Here is an 11,331-nt window from a genome sequence, read left to right on the forward strand (position 1 = left end):
TATCATAGGGTCAGTGCATTTATATGGCAACTAATTTGCAACATTATGCAGCTGAATAATCCCTTGAACTTTAAGTTCACATATTTATTTACCGAGGATCTAGATAATTCATAATTAACCTCACACATAATTTTCAGCTGTCAATCATCTCTCCCCCTAATGTTGGAAAATCTAACATTCATTCCAACCTTATTTGGAAGTTCATCTTTGTGCGTGGTGGATCAATTAAAATCATAACCTCACATTCAACATTTTAGATGAAAAATTATATGGTTCCTAACCCTGAACAAATTTTAATGGGGAAACCTTGTTGGTTTGATGCATACATGTGTTGCTACATGTTAAATAAAATTATCTCATACCAAATCTTATTTGGGAGTTTTGTTCTCATAAACATGATTTAGCTATAATTGGAGGCATACAATTTCTGCTAAATCTACCAACATTATCAATATAATTTCATAGTTTGAAACTGTGCTCTTAATTTTAACAATTCAAGCAAACAACCTTACAAAAACCAATTTGTAAGTTGAAAATAAAATACATGTGACCATCGCATAGATGCATCAATCATATCGTTGCAAATGATCCACATGACAGGTGAACGGGCCAATTTTCACTCTTTTATATGTTCCAAAAATTTTAGGGGATTACAATCCCAACCTTAGCTGGTACATTGATCATTTTATCAAGAGAACAAGCAACACAAGAGAATTCTTGAAGAACTTTTATTTCTTCATCATATAAATCACCTGAATTCTCAATCACGTTTGCATCACAGTTAATCGGAATGGTCAACCAATCATGCCAACAGATCTTTATTTTAGTACACTTATAATTTACTTTAACATGTGATTTCATCAACATGTACATGTTTGTATGGAACAAACAAGAGGAAAAGTGAGGTAATCTTTTACATAAACATTTATAACCCTCTTCGGTTGTAGTGATTTATAGTCTCAATATTTATTTTCAATTCATCCGAAACTTTAAAAAAATCTTTTGAGACTTACTACAACCCCAATATTTTTCCTCTGATAATAACACAACTCGTTAGATCTTGCAATTAATTTTGTGTACTATCACATATTGCATGACACCATCCCTATGGTGAGTATCTCCTTCAAGGAGGAAATTATATTATTATTGTCATGGTCAAAATCATTACGAGCAAGACGTCGTTTTTTCTTTACTTTTGTTGTACCATAGGTACACAACCAATGACAAATTTGTATTGCCACGCAATAATGACCACAATCCTTATAGGCAAGAACTATTTCTTTCTTTTGCCCTTTCGGTACTTCACAATAAACATACCATAGTGACGTATAAAACGTATAATACAATTCGCCATTTCTGCCAAATAAAATTTATTTCCTCTCAAATCTTCCAAAGAGATGAGAAGTGACATATATCATTTTTCTCAAACCTTCCATAGAACTAAGTTGTTGCATATATCCAACCTATAATGATTTTTATCACATCTGGACCCATTCTCTTATAGAATGGTCGAGTATTCACAATACTCATCGCAAGTCATATTCTCTTCAAGGAATGAACTAATTATTTATATGTACTTCATAAATTTGCATTATAAGCACATTGTCATGGCTTTAAAATTCATCATATTTCCATGACACACCTCAACATCACTTTGAAATATCAAGTGTACCATCACTTTATCTTCTTATATCATGATAGATGATTTATAAACTTGTCAAATTATTGGGTTGACAACATTCACAAGTCTAATGACCTTTCATACCATTTTGATAATGAAAACTACCTTCACATTTCGAAGTACTATTTGGAGAACCCATAATGTTCTTCCTTTTATAATTACCACAATGATGACTATTATAATTTCGTCCCTTCATGCCCTTTTTCATATCGTTAATCATTTGTCATCTTTCATACTTATTATTCACTGCAACCACATACGTATGATAGAATGGAGCAGGTGGGCAAATTTCAAACTTATCATATAGTGCTACCACATTCGTTTTAGGGAATGGAGCAAATTCATGAGACGAATTTCAAGCATTTTCATTAAAAAATATATTATTTTTGCCTTAGTCATCATTTTATCATCACTATGGTGCATTGACTAAAATTCAATGTCTTACCCATATAAGGCGTGTTAGGCCATAATTCTATGGGACTTGAACCCAATTATGGTGCATCAAAACTCAAATTGATGTCATACCCTCTTTGTGCAATAGAACATGAATCTACTGTCTTACCCTAAAACATTTTTCATTATGGTGCATCCAGAATTTAACTTGATGTCTTACCATTTTGGTGCGATGAAACTTGAATCCATCCTCGTACGCTTAACCAACTTCTTTCATTTTAGAAGTTTTGTATAGCATGTCATATTCAACCAATAGTAGTATATGTCTGATTTTATGCATATAATACTTTCATCTTCATAACGAGATTAACCAAAATATGAGCTAAAGAAAAACAATAACTCACTCTCAATTAGATAGAGACTCGTGTTGATAACGTGTTATAAAATCAAGCTTATAAGAATATAATCATAAAGAGAAGAAGAAAAGAGAAGTAGATAGAAGAAGAGGAATTTTTTTCTTATTCAATTGTATGTAAGTCTCATCTGTATCTCATACAATAGTGAATGAACAACCCTATTTATAGGTTGAGAAATTACTCCAAAAGTCACCATATTAAGTACCATAATAAATAGATTCATTCTTATCCAAAAAGGTTCATGAACCTAGTGAATATGGATGATTGTTCATGTACCAACTTTATGGACTATCCACTCATTCAATGGATCTATAACAGTTTTAAATTAAAGTGATTTTTGATTGTATAAAAATATTTATAAAATTTTTAGTATATTAATTGGATGGAATTTCCTCAATTTTCCTCAAAATTTTTAAATTTTAGCCTATCTTATTTCAATTTCTTTTAATTTAAGCCTATTCAATTGCAATCTTATTTCAATCATAGCCACCTTTTCATTTCAATTCTATCCAATATTTACTTCAATTTTGGCCATCCAATCTGATTTAAGCAAGAATCCTTCAATCTCATCTATCCATCTAATTTCGAAATTAATCTTGACCATCCATCTCACTTGACCTCAATGGCTAAGATCAAGTCTTCCAACCTTTCAAGTTTAATCAAAATAACTCAGACCCTATTCATTCATTATTCACCCTCTACTCTTCACCCCTTTCTCCAACCGCCAGACCGCCCTTTTTCTCTCCCTTCATTCTTTCCATCGGGAAATGCCACCTCCAAGCGATGGCAGCCATCCCTCTCTACTCTCAAGTCGCCTTCGTTTCCCCTTCTCTCATCTTTCTTCCTTTCTCCCTCCCTTGTCCTTCGCAGCCAAGAGGAACGGACGACTACAAGCTCCACTGGCAAGCAACCAGCGCAAGTCCAACACCCACGCGAGCCGGCAAGTAGTAACTCCGGTCAACAAGATCCACCGGCGTTCAGGCAGTGCCGCCTTTCACCCCTCTCCCATAAATCTTCTTTTCCTCCTCTCTCTCCCCCTCATTTTCCTCTTCTCCTCTTCCCCCTGTTTCCCCTCTCTGTCTTCACCTTTCTTCTTCTCCTTTTTTTCCTTTTCTTTTTCTATGGCAAGGACCAGCAGCAGCGGAGAGTAGCTCCGGCGAGCAGCAACTCCAGGCAAACTCCTCTTCTCGCTGACAACACAAGCAGCTGGATAGCAGCAGCTCGACGAAACAGTTCAGCAGTAGGCTCCAGACGCACGACAGTAGCAGCTCTGCGCAGCGAACAAGGCATATTCGGTGGAATTCAAAATTCTGTTAAAGACGGATCTGTACAGATCCGTCTAGGTTATTTTTTGTTTCAATTCAAACCTCATTCAAATAAATTTTTATAGTTTTGAATGAATTACATGCTCGTACTATGCAAGACTCATTTCATGCTACTATCTCGTCGTTTGTTTTTGTGAGCCAATTATTGTGATCTTTTTGGATTTCTTTAAATTAGATATCTTAGTCTTGTTAAAGTTCCCTCTAATATCTCTTCTTATCTTGTGAACAACTATATTAATCTGCTTATGTTCTAAAGTATTAAGGGATATGACAGTTGATGATTCCTAAATGTTTGTTATATCATTGTGTTATATGATTCAAGACTTTAATTAGTGGAAATATGAATTCCTTTTATTTTATTTATTCTATTGTATGCTAAGATGATATCTAAATCCTCTTATGTTTATAATGAGTTAAAATCATTGATTTTCCAATATACATTTATTTGTCGTTGCCTTTAGCATGCTTATTCTACGTGAAAAGTGTAGCTTCTCTGAATATTGTTCTAATTATGCATTATTGGTAGCTAAATAAATTGTGTAATCCGTTCATGATTGTGTCTCCATTTTAATATTCACGTGTGTTAGTTCAATTTAAAAGAATGTGTTGTTTGAATTGAAGATTAGAGTTAACACCTTCATGCCTCTAGCGTTGTTTAGAGTTACACATCCTTTAAGAGTAATGCTCACTCTTTTCTTTTTAAGTTATATCTATTAATCATGGTATATTGGCATGATTCTGTTTCCTTTTAATTATTTGAGAATGTTGAATGGATTGCGTAGTTTGAATAATAAGGTAATTTAATTTGCTTCTGATAAAAGATTTTATGATAAATTGGAATTGTTGTTACCTCTCCTAATTTATTAGAAAGATGCATATAATCTCTCTTTGTGATATTTTAGGAAAATGAATTAAATTTTTTAGTGAATATCTTTTTGCTATTGGTAAATGATGTTGCTATGATTAGTGAATATTTTGTATTTAATTGGAGGTAATAATTATTTTCTTCTATTTATTGCATTGTGTATTATTTATTCATTATTTTGGCATAAATTATTCCTGTTTGCCTTGTATTTGTGGACTGATTTTATTTGATTATATTTGGTAATGTTTGATTGATTTAATTCTCTTATAAAAGAAATGATTTCAACATAATTGCTGGCAATTGTTTCTTTTCCTTTAAAATCATGACCTCTCCATTATTAGAAAATGAGACATTTGTTTCATTCCTTTCTCACGCTTGAAGATTCTTCTACACACAGTCACTCATCCACTTTTAACACAAGTTCTCTCATCACTCCTCACCTTTTCATTGATCTCTTGCTGCTCTTAAAATAAATTAAGATTCCAGGAAAATATTCAAAGGCTCTTCTTTGCTACTTTTCTTTTGTTTGAGTAAAAGTTGGATCAACTTGTTTTCATTGCTACCATTTCTTTTTTGCTTAACCGATTAATATTCTTAAGTAGCATTTTACTATTGGTCAACCCTCTATTATTTTTTAATTTCGCTTCTGCATAATTGTCATTTGTTATCTGTCGAAAATAAAATGGGAAGCATCCAATTAGTTTCTCTATCCTTTCTCCCTATGTGTGGCAATATATCTATGACTATGGTTTACCCTTTTTATTTCTTATATGTGTTGTTTATATATGTACATGTGAGAATAATTTGTTACCATAAGTGCTATATATTAATATTATTTTTCCATTGTATAAGTGTTACCTTATCTATTGTAGCAGGTTTTGAACTTAGAGTTCAAGATGATGAAGAGTGGCCGACAAGAAATTGTGGATGAAGCTTCATTCATTCAAATGTTATATATGTTTATTTATTCTTTATTTTTGTTTGTAATGTTTGTACAACTCTTTAATAACATATGTGAAATAAATTTGGGGGATCGTCTCAGGGGAGGGGTATCATGTGTTACTCGTCACTTTGTCGCAAAATCTTATTTGATTAATCAAGTTAGATCTAAAATCAAATAATAATGATAAAAAGTTTCTATTGCTTGATCACTTGTTTAATCTTGTCTATTTATTACTTGAAACTAATTTAGTATCAGTATTAATTAATTGTCTTTCCGCATATTCGTTAGGTGCTAATATACTAATGAATAAAATCAATCGCTTGTCATTAATTTATTTTAAATATCGTTCCTACATCTAGAATCCATGCCTATTGGATTGAAATAAATATTTGCATAAAATTTCCATTAGTGTTCAACAATTTGGTTTTTCATTAGAAGTCATGCGTATAGGATTTAATTAAATAACATTGTTCATTAATGTCACTCTGTAATAATTTTCAACATGTTTTAAAACTAGATAATCTGTCAATATATTCAACTCTATGCAAAAGAACAAATTTCTGCATACATTATTATTTTATGTTTCTTCATAAGAAAATTGTTATACTAATTTGCCTAGAAAATCTGCAAAATAATAATAGTTAATACTTTCTGCATCTAATAAAAAAATAACAGTCTAAGAAATATTTCTGCATTAAATATTTTGATTTCTAATTTCTGAATAGTAATTATTTTCTGCCCAAATAATTTTTTAAAATATTAATAACCAGTTTGTAAATCTTTCAGTATTCAAATAAAATAATTTTCTGCATTAAAACAAACTAGTCACTTACTTAGAATGATTTTTAGTGTTAATATGAAATATATTGTTGTTTTTAAAATAAATTTTCTGCCTAAATAAATAAAATTTGTTGTCCTAAGTTATATCTTTGCATTAATAATTAATTTTCTATTGTTTTAAAATATATATGCATGTGGAATCACATCCTTTGTTACACTTGAAAATAAAATAAAATCTTTTATGTGACTAATTGTTGTTCACTTTAAAATTAATTAAACACTAAAATTCGTATCTGTGTCATTATATTTGCGTTCTCGTAATTATTTTTTGTTATTATGACTTGTATGTTCTTATGTCATACACTTGAACACAAAGACCTTTCACAATTATGTGTTGTTTGCAAGCATGTCTGATTAAAATTTTGAGGTCAAATTGAAACCTACTGTGATAAAATGGTCGTCTTGTTTGTCTTTTGTTTGACTTTGTGTCTAGGAGGGCCTTATATTCTAGTTTGTCTGAACCCACCCGATTAGAAGTCCAATGCCTCTTGGATATTAAGTTGGGACGATTAGGCACCTTTTAGGTACGTTATGCATGTGGTGGTTGGGTAGGGGTAGTTGGCCTTATGGGTATGTTGACATTGACTCGGGCTTGAAAAGACAAACTTTGGTTCTGTTTGTCCCTATACGGCTGCCTATCAGCAAATAAAACAAAAGTCGACTGTTGATCCAAAAAGTCTCTTAGGGTCCCCTTCCCTTTATCCCTTTATTTGTTTGTTTATTTATATTTATTTGGGGTATTATTAAAAATAAAAATATAATTTTTTTTTCTTATTTAGTTGTCTCCTTTCTATACTCTCGCTTATCTTTTAAAAATGCTTAGTATATGTACATCACTTAGTCTCGCATGCTTAATTCTTAATAAAAATAAGTCGTAATTGCTTAATATTATATTATCACATAGCCTTATATACTTAGCTAATTAAAATATAAAGTTTCTTTAATTGTTCAATATTCTTATCACCTAGTCTTGCATGCTTAAATAATTAATTGAATAAAATAGTCTTAATCATTTAGATATTGTCTTATCACCTAGCCTTGCATGTTTAAATTAATTAAAATGATAAAATGTCTTTTTGTTTAATATAATTTCAGCACCTAGCTAGGATGTGTAAAATTAAATAAATAATGAAGTGACCTTTTCTGCTACTTGTATCCCCAACATAAATTGCATGAGACACGGTCAGGACTCACATTTGTGGACCTCGAGGGATCCCTAACCCCTTCTCCTAGAGGTAATTTTAATCCTTACCCGTTTCTCTGGTTCGTTGACCTTAGGTAGACTTAGTTAAGTTAGATATGTGCTCTAACGCGCCTTAATTTGTTAGGTGACGACTCTTCAAAACTCCAAATCTCAAAAGAGTTGTTAGGTCGCGATAAAATCTGTTTTCGCGAGAAAATGGGGCGCGACATGTGATACTTAAATTGATGATATTATAGTAGTGAATAGGATGACCTATAGATGATATTGGTTATACTGATGTGTTTCTAGAATGATATATTATATGTGATATGGTGAAGTATGTGTCTGTCTTGTTTTGGTAGACTTGTATCTCTAACTTGATACATGAATAATATGAAGATGAGTGGTTCACTTAGTATGCTAGAGTTTCTTAGTCTTATATGTATGAATGACATTTGACCTTGATCATTTTTAAGAAGGTCCTTTATGTGGAACCTTCATTCTAATTGGAAGGTTATGATATCCTTGAAATTGAAAGCCATAATGGTATCTTTCTTGTATGAATGGTGGACTTAGGCTTAATTAGCTGGAAAGACATGAAATCATCCTTAGGAAAGTCATTGAGATATCCTCTTGACCATTGTGGGTAGCCTTAGTGGATCCTTTTTGGTAAGATGAAATGTGATTGGGTTATGAACAAGATATGGAATCTGTTCATGTAATCCTTTATGTAAATTAATCATTGAGAACAAAGGCTAGCACCGAGTGAGTATGCATGGGTAGTATCTCTAGTTAAGTATGTGCCAACATGGGATGTGTCGTAGTTCTACCATTGTCAAGTAGAACACCCTTTATTAAAGTAGGGTAAACTCCGAATTCCATGCTTAGCTACCGTGGTCTATATCGTTTATTTCCAATTCTCACCATGTGGGATACATTCTAGTGTTGGGTAAGTACTATGAAGTTTAGGTAGTGGAATGGGACGATATCTAGACATTGCATGATTACGATTTGAAGATATTAGTGTGTGAGGGCCCAAGGTCTTCTCCAAGACCATTACTTTAATGTCTTTATGTTTTGAATGTCTTTTAATGAACTAATTAAGTTAATGACTCTCTTAATGAACTAATGAGGACAATAACTTAAGTTGGAAATCATGCTAGTAACTAAGTACTTACCTAGAATAGTCTAAGGGTTGCTAAGTTAAGGTATGAAGAGGGCATAGGATTGGTCACATCATGTCTTACCTATATAAAACTTAAGAATGACTCTGTATAGGGAAAGTAAGTTGAATAAGCAGACATGATCTAAACTTAGGTGGTGTGAAGGATTATTTAGGTCAGCTTGGAGGGGGTGTATGTCTCTTCTTGTATTACTTATGTAAGTGTTTTGATAACCTTAGGGAAGAAAATGTTATGTGTTTGTGTATGTGTGTGTGTGTGTGTGTTTGTGTGTGTATATATATATATATATATGCTATTGGGTGAAGTGAGAATGATTCTATCTTAGGTAGTCTAAAGGATCTCTTAGGTGTGTATGAAGGGATTGTATGGGCGGTCGCTTCATAACTCACTTAAGTGAGACTTAGAATCATCTTCGGTAGGAGGATTTCATGTCTACATGTTTTGAGGTACGCTTGATGCTGCTATTTGTGATGTTTAATACTTAAATGTGGTCCTTATACTTTTAATATGATGTTTTAATGAAAAAGAGCATATTTCTCATAAATGTCTGTTTTCATGATTTTATGCATTTAGTCATACTTAGTACAAGTGTGTATACTAATTTCATACATTTTGTTATATCTAAAGGTGTAGGTGGAAGGTGAAAAGCGTCTTAAAGGAAAGCTTGGAATATACTTATCGTTCAAGAAAAGTTGAAGTACGTCCTCACTTGACTCCAGGACATAACTATCTTTAGATTTCTTGTAATTCGAAGTATTGTAATAGACTAAGTATTTCTATATTCATATTGTATGGGTCGTGTCCCAAGTATTATTGAATCTAAGAATGACATATGTTGAGGCTTAGCATTTCTATGATTTTAATATGAAATATGTTTTAAGATGTTCCTGTGAAAAGTTTTAATTATGCACTATTTTTCATACTTGTATATGCAATGAATTATACAGAAAGGCGTGTATAAGACCTTCGGAGGTCAAGTACACCGTGTATCGACTCAAGAGTTCCATAAATTCTGGGGGGTACTTTGGATCGTTACAAACTTGGTATATGAGCATAGGTTATTAAAGTGGTCGTAGGAACCAAAAAGTTTGATAAATCCACGTCTAGTAGAGTATTGACTATCGGTGTGAGTCGCGACACATCTATGAGCGAGAGGCTATAGGACGATAGAGTTTTACTTTCTTTATCAATATTGTGTCATGCCTATAGATTTGAGGTTGTAAGTGTCTATTCCTAATATCTTCTATTATAGGAGATGCATACTAGAAGGATGACCTCTAGAATGTTGGAAGAAGGAAGGGTGAATGCGGAAGTTCCTCCTCATGTTGAGCAAGTTTCTCAAGGTGCTAAAATTCCTCCATAAGGTGTTCAAGTACCTATAGGAGGTCAAGGTAATGAGGTTTCGGTGGTTCCCCCGGAAATGACTAATGGGGAGATTAGAGAGGCTAAACTTGCTTTAGCCCGAGCCAACTCATGTGAATAGGGTATTGAAACTAGAATGAATATTGTGGAGGGAACTATGAGCTCTAGATTGACAGAATTTGTGAGGATGAATCCTCCTATATTTCTTGACTCTAAGGTAGGAGAGAATCCCCAAGATAATATAGATGGTGTGTACAAGGTGTTGAGTGTCATGGGGGTGACTTTTAGGGAGAAGGCGGAGTTAGCTTCGTACTAATAGACGGAGGTTGGTCAAGTATGGCATACTCAATGGAAAGATAATAGGACGGTTGAGTCGGGTCCTAGAGTGGGAAGAGTTTAAGGATTAGGAAAGTATTTTCCCCGTGAGAGGAGGGAGGTGAAAGTTGAAGATTTTATTAATCTCAAGCAAGTCAATATGAGTGTTGAGGAGTATTCCTTGAAGTTCACTATGTTGTCTATATATGCTCCATCCTTGGTTTCTACCCCTAGGTATGATATGAGTAGGTTTGTGACCGGTGTTACCGACCTTGTGAAAGAAGAGTGTCGTACGGCTATGCTCCATGGTGACATGAATTTTTCTGGGCTTATGGTGTATGCTCAATCTATTGAGGAGTCTAAGCATAGTAGGATTGCTTGAAACTTGAAGAGTAGGCCAAGTGAGAAAAACCATCCTAGGTTCAATAAGAGGTCTCAAACTCGAGATGAACCTAGCGATCTGAAGGTCAAACTTGATAAGGGTAGTGGTTCTCAAGGTGGTAAGACTACTTTTGCTACTTGTGGGAACAAGCACTGCGGGAAATGTCTATTTGGTACCAAGAATTGCTTTGGTTGTGGTAAAGATGGACATAAGGTGAGTGATTGTCCTACTATCACGACTAGAGGAAACAAAAGGTAAGCAAGATCCTCCTATTGTTCTGGAAGGTGGTGCTCCAAAGGGGAAGGCTCGTTTCTATGCACTTTGGGCAAGAGGATCAAAGCCGGTAGATGATGACGAGGTTGGTAAGTTATAGCTTCTTTCTTTAGTTATTATCAGTTCCTTCTAAGTGGGGGAGTATGGTGAGTAGTGGAGTTTTGATTAT

This window comes from Solanum lycopersicum, chromosome 1, assembly GCF_036512215.1.
Source record: "Solanum lycopersicum chromosome 1, SLM_r2.1".
Classification (NCBI taxonomy): domain Eukaryota; kingdom Viridiplantae; phylum Streptophyta; class Magnoliopsida; order Solanales; family Solanaceae; genus Solanum; species Solanum lycopersicum.